A 5,735-nucleotide genomic window follows, 5' to 3' on the forward strand; every position below is an offset into this window, starting at 1 on the left:
AAAAAAAAAAAAAAAAAAAAAAAGAATCTTTGTGTCACCAATGTACTGCACATTGAGCCTTCTTAAATGGCTGTTTGCCTGCAAAGGCTGTCTTCATGTCTCCTAGTTCCCACAGCACGACATCTCAGGAAGATCTCATGGCCTGAAGAATCTCTGTAAGTGATTAGGACTCACTCTCTGGCGTGAAAATCCCATTGAGTCCACACGGAAACTTCAACCTGATATCCAGTCCGGAGTCCTCTCCCTCCACCCTGCCCTGAGATGTCCCCCGGCACCTGCTCTGGGGAAGGGAGCATGGTTTCCTCTGGCTGGCTTCCTGCAGGGCTCTAGGGTGCCTTTTCTTCCTGGCGTGTTGGGAGCATGGAAAAAGGAGGCAGACAACTCTCCGTGACTGGTGGACTTGTCCAAGCCACTTGAGGAAGCTTCAAGACGACTACTCACCGGAACCGGGTGCCAATGAGGGAGCGGAGAAAGGAGAAGTTTGCATGTTGCTATGAGCACCAGGGTCAGACTGAGGCCCCTGGGGGCTTCCCCAAAGTGGCTATAGATGAGTCGGTCAGTGCATTAACTTTTTATTGGGGTTATTTCTTCAGACCGATATTATTTCAGGGAGAACAAATGCTTTTTGGCTAACTAATCTGGAGCCCTGAACGTCTAACTGTGCCTAAGGCTCCTGGCGCCATCATCTGCTGTGGGATGTTTGTAGCCCACGTGGATATGCATGGAGCCCGGGGGTCAGCCAGAGTCATCAGGGCAGGCAGGAGAGACGGGTGCTCTGGGGTCCTGTGGAAAGCCCACCCTCTCACCTCCCACAGTCAGATGGAGGTGAAGGTAGGTGTGTTTGTCTCCTTGTGGGTGTGACGGGAGGACAGAGCCCGTCGGGGACACCGGCTGTCTTGACTGGTGGGAGGGTTGCTGGGATGCATGTGGGGTCCGCGTGGGGAGGGGCTCCTTCTGGGTCCAGCACCATCTGAACAGGGGTCCTGGGATGCCCTCGGGGGCAGTCAGGGTCCACATTTAGCTGAGCGGAGTGAGGTGGGTGTGCCTGGGCCCCTTAAGCTGTCTGGGGTGGGAGGTTACTGGGGCTGCCCTGGGGTCAGCACAGACACCTCGAGGCTGTGTTCCCCCTACTCTGTCTGAGGCCCGTGCCCCCCGGGGAGGGGGTGGAGTTCACAGGCTAAAGAGGGAAAAGGAGAGTGCCAGTTTTTTGTTCTTTGGGACCGAGGGAGGGGGCTGGCTGGAAGTCTCCGTCCTGACACTGGAAAGACCGCCAGGCCTGGCCTGGTTTGGGCAAATGCGGGACCTCAGAGCCCTTCTGGCCTCGTCCCCTCCCACCTGTGGCTGGGGCCTCTTGCTCCTCAACTCTCTGCTGTGGCTGGTCCCGCCGCCTCCTGTTCGCTGAAGGACTCCTGGAACACAGCCTCTCTGCCCCAGCCACACATAAGGCCAGGCGGCCCTGGGGGCGGCGGGGGGCGGGGGGGAGCGGGACATGGGCCAGGCAGCATTATCCCCATTTCACAGATGGGCCAACTGAGGCTCAGGTGGAGCTGGGCTCTAGGATTCCTCTCCCACCTTGGGACCCCGGGGGCGAGGAGAGAAGCAAGTGGAGCCGCACAAGCTCACTGGGGCCTCTGTGGACGAGTGGGGGGAGCCGGCAGGCCACGTCTGGCTGTGGTGATGTTTGTAACTAGCAGTTCTGTTATTGCCATCACTGTTGTTGTTGTTCTGAAAGATGGTCTGAGGGATCCCTCGTGACCAGACCTGCAGCCCGCAGACCCTCTGGGGTAGGGCTGAGCGGGGCTGAAATGCAAAGCTGTGAGAGCCTCTGGTCCATCCTCCACGAAGCCCCACCACCTGCACAGAGCAGCACTGCTGAGAAGCCTCCCCCATGGATGAGATCTGAAGTGAATATGTTTTACTTTGAAAAAGCACAGACTATTTCCAGACCGGACATTCTGGCCTATTTGAAAGGTGTTTCAATTACTTTCTGGCTGTGAGAACACCCTGAGCAGTCTCTTGGGTTCTCCTGGATCCCAGAAACTGGCTTCCATCTTCATTATAAAACCCAAGCAACAGGGAAGACCCTGCACTTCCGCTACATAGGTGGAGAATGTCCCTTTAATCCATTTTTGTAGCAGCAAACATAGCTCTCCAGGTCCCCATGACTGGTGGCTTGGCCCTGGGCAGGCCTCAGCCACGCCGCTCACCTGGGCCACCTCTCAGCCAAGCAGCATCTGGGTCAGAGGGGCTGGCTCTGTGCCCAATGCTGCCCCGACTTGGGTTTACCGGAGACATCATATTTAACTGAGGATGTCCAAGGTACGCACACATCATGGTAATGCAGGGATGCCCAAAACTGCTGTGTTGGGGGGAAGCCCAGAGATGTGGAGGATTCTTATTTCACGTGTGGGTGGGAGAAAGGAGAGGAGCCTTGGAGCTGGACTGTGGACGAGCCAATATGAAGGGAGGGGGCGCTGGGTGAAGAGGCAGGACCAGAAGCCATGGCCCCGCAGGTCCTCGGGCGAAGGCCATGAACTGCGTCTAGCCAGCTGGTCCTCGTGGGAGGGCATGTGGTGTCTGGTGACCCTCCATCCTCTTCTGCTCACCAGCCACACCGGGCAAGATCTGCCCAGCAAATCAGCCAGGCGTGATGCTAGATGCACCGGCTGCTTCAGACAGCAGGTGAGCTGCCCACCTGGCCTGGGTGCGGGTAAGATGTTAGCTCTGCCCTGCCCACTCCCGCGGCCTTCTCCTCATTCCACTTTCCCTCCGGCCAACGAGCCACCTTGTCCCCTGAATGTCAGGAAGTGGTGACCTCGTGCAAGCCTGTGGTTCCCTGTGTTGATGCTTCACCCGCCCGCCCTGTGGGAAGCTTGCTTGGCTGAGGCTACGGGCTGGGTCGGTGTTGGGTCGGTGTCGAGGGAGGGACCGCCCCCACTCTGTCCAAACCAGCTAGGCAAGGGAGCACCGCGGACCCTCCCTGCTCTGGACGAGCTCAGAGACCTACCCAGCTGGCTTCATCCCGCAGCAGCCAGGGCCCAGCTCCCATACCCAAAGAAGGAGGACCTGGCTCCAGGCACAGACATCGCCAGTGTTCCTTAAGTGGGCTCAATTGATCTTTTTTCACAAAACACTGGAAAATGTAAATAAGGTCACCTGACTTTAAACTGGGGCCGTATGGCATTTAATGGCCCCCATCTCTCTCTCTCTCTCTCTCTCACACACACACACACACACACACGCACACGCGATGGCCATTTCCAGCTACTATTACTAAAATGATGATTTATGGCTTGAGAAATATGAACATTTGAATCATAAGCAGCTTATGGTTTAAACACAGTCATTGTGGTACGTTTGGTTCTCAGCCTTGTCGGGGAAAACAAACGTAGCTGCACATTTCATTGGGGATAGCGTGTCTGGAAAAACAGAAGGTTGTCTGTGCCAGAAAATGCTTGTGGAGGAAGCCCTCTCTAACCGTCTCCTGTCTCATCCCTCACTTCACCCACGAGGAGCGCGGTAGCCGCAGCAGGACCCGGCTAACTCGAATGCCTGTGACAACGGCAGAGCGGTTAGTGCAACGAGCGCACTATTGACCGGTGTTAACACCCTCTGCCCACGTTGGAATAGAGGTGGGAATAAGGCTCAGGAAAGCTCCCCTAAGCCCTGCCCACGTGGCGGAGAGACCAGCCTACTCGGCAGGGGTGGGTGGGTGAGCCTTGTTCCCAAACCACGAGTGCCCAGAAGAGCTGGAATTGGCCGTCTGGGGAGTTAGGCCACTGCCTCTCCTTTGTGTCCACAGGACAGAACCTCCCACCTAAAAACAGGCCCAGTCAGGGGTGGTGGGGTGAGGGCTCTGCATGGATGCATTTCCACTAAATCAGGGAAATAGCAGCTGCGTCTTGTGTGTCAGCCACATCTGCACCTCCAACATCTGGTTCGCTGAGAGGGGGTCCTCCTCAAAGGACCCTGCCCACAACGGGAAGAGTCAAAGGCAAGGCCAGTGGATGGACCGCAAACCACGTTATTGACTGGCCTTCAGGGGAGAAGCATGTTTCTGGAGATGGCTGAGAATCTTTACGTGTTTATTCTTTTTTTAAAAAATTATTTATTTATTTATTTTTGGCTGCATTGGGTCTTCGTTGCTGGGCGCAGGCTTTCTCTCGTTGCCGCGAGTGGGGGCTACTCTTCGTTGCAGTGCACGGGTGTCTCATTGCGGTGGCTTCTCTTTGTTGCGGACAGGAGCTCTAGGCACCAGGGCTTCAGTAGTTGCGGCACACAGGCTTAGTTGCTTTGTGGCATGTGGCATCTTCCCAGACCAGGGATCGAACCTGTGTCCTCTGCATTGGCAGGCGGATTCTCAACCACTACACCACCAGGGAAGCCACACATGCTTTTTCTTTTTAAAATAACTTTCCTCTTTTTTCGTAATCATTTAAAGTTATCTCAAAGGAGAAGCTCCTGGGAACTGTATTCAGTATCTTATAATAACCTATAATGGAAAAGAATATGAAAAAGGATATCTATATGTAGAACTGGATCCCTTTTCCTGTACACCTGAAACTAACACAACATTGTAAGTCAACTATACTTCGATTAAAAAGAAGCTCCCTCATTAATTTTCATATTAAAAAGTTTCTTTGCAATCTCATTATTTATTTTCTCAGATAAATTTTAGAATCTATCGTTTAGTTCAAACAAAGGCCATTGGGATGAAATTGCATTAAATCTCTATACTGGTTTAGACAGAATGGGTATTTTGGGGGGAGTTTTCTCACCCAGACATATAACCCCATGACACAGGCTGCAGTGTTAAAACAGGGTATTTGGGGGGAACTTTGAGACTTTAATGAAGATTTGAAGGTGAGAGACATGTTTCATCACAGAAAGCAACACTTCTCTATTTTATTTTTAATCAAAATGGAATTTAAATTTCTTCATTCATGATGAGTTTTCAGCTTGTTCTTGTCATTTCTTTAAAGCTTTTTTTTTAAAAAAGCTTTTTTTTTTTTTTTTTTTGCGGTACACGGGCCTCTCACTGCTGTGGCCTCTCCCGTTGCGGAGCACAGGCTCCGGACGCGCAGGCTCAGCGGCCATGGCTCACGGGCCCAGCTGCTCCACGGCATGTGGGATCTTCCCGGACCGGGGCACGAACACGTGTCCTCTGCATCGGCAGGTGGGCTCTCAACCACTGCGCCACCAGGGAAGCCCCCCCAAAAGCATTTTTGAATCTTCCATTTCTTAGAAGAAGGTGTCAGCTCCATTTTAGTTGCTTTTATGTTCTGTGGTGATTGGAAGACAGACAGTGAGATGGGATAGGGAGGATGGCTATCAGGCTCTGCTTTTGGGTTAAAACCCCCAAATGGACCAGGGTGGGGTCTGGGGGTGGAGACGTAGCTGCAGCCCTGGGAGGCGCACAGGATGTCATGGCGAGTCTGGGGGGTCAGTGCTCAGCACCTGGACAGCACGTGTGGCAGGACCAACTGGGAGGCCAGGACGTGTTGAAGAAATGCAGACGTGGGCACCACGTGTGTCTTCAAGGGGCAGCCGTGGTGAGGGGCATGTGATGGGACTTCTGCAGACTGAAAAGGCAGAGAGCAGCATTGCCAGTTTCCATCTAAAGAGTAAAAGTCCTGGTGGAGTGGGCACCCCTCCCACTGGGAACACACGTGAAGAGGCCGTACTCTGCTCTCTGACCCGGTGGGGATGCTGGGACTCTGGGCTTTGTGGCCATG

At 53.7% G+C, this 5,735-nt stretch overlaps 1 pseudogene; it reads right to left on the minus strand.

The window, feature by feature from the left end:
* The window catches only part of LOC112401218 (tumor susceptibility gene 101 protein pseudogene), a 4,374-nt pseudogene extending 1,325 nt beyond the window's left edge, over window positions 1-3,049 (minus strand).
* Window positions 3,050-5,735: the final 2,686 nt, after the last annotated feature.

The sequence above is a fragment of the Neophocaena asiaeorientalis genome, unplaced genomic scaffold, assembly GCF_003031525.2.
Source record: "Neophocaena asiaeorientalis asiaeorientalis breed wild unplaced genomic scaffold, Neophocaena_asiaeorientalis_V1.1 scaffold137, whole genome shotgun sequence".
Classification (NCBI taxonomy): Eukaryota; Metazoa; Chordata; class Mammalia; order Artiodactyla; family Phocoenidae; genus Neophocaena; species Neophocaena asiaeorientalis.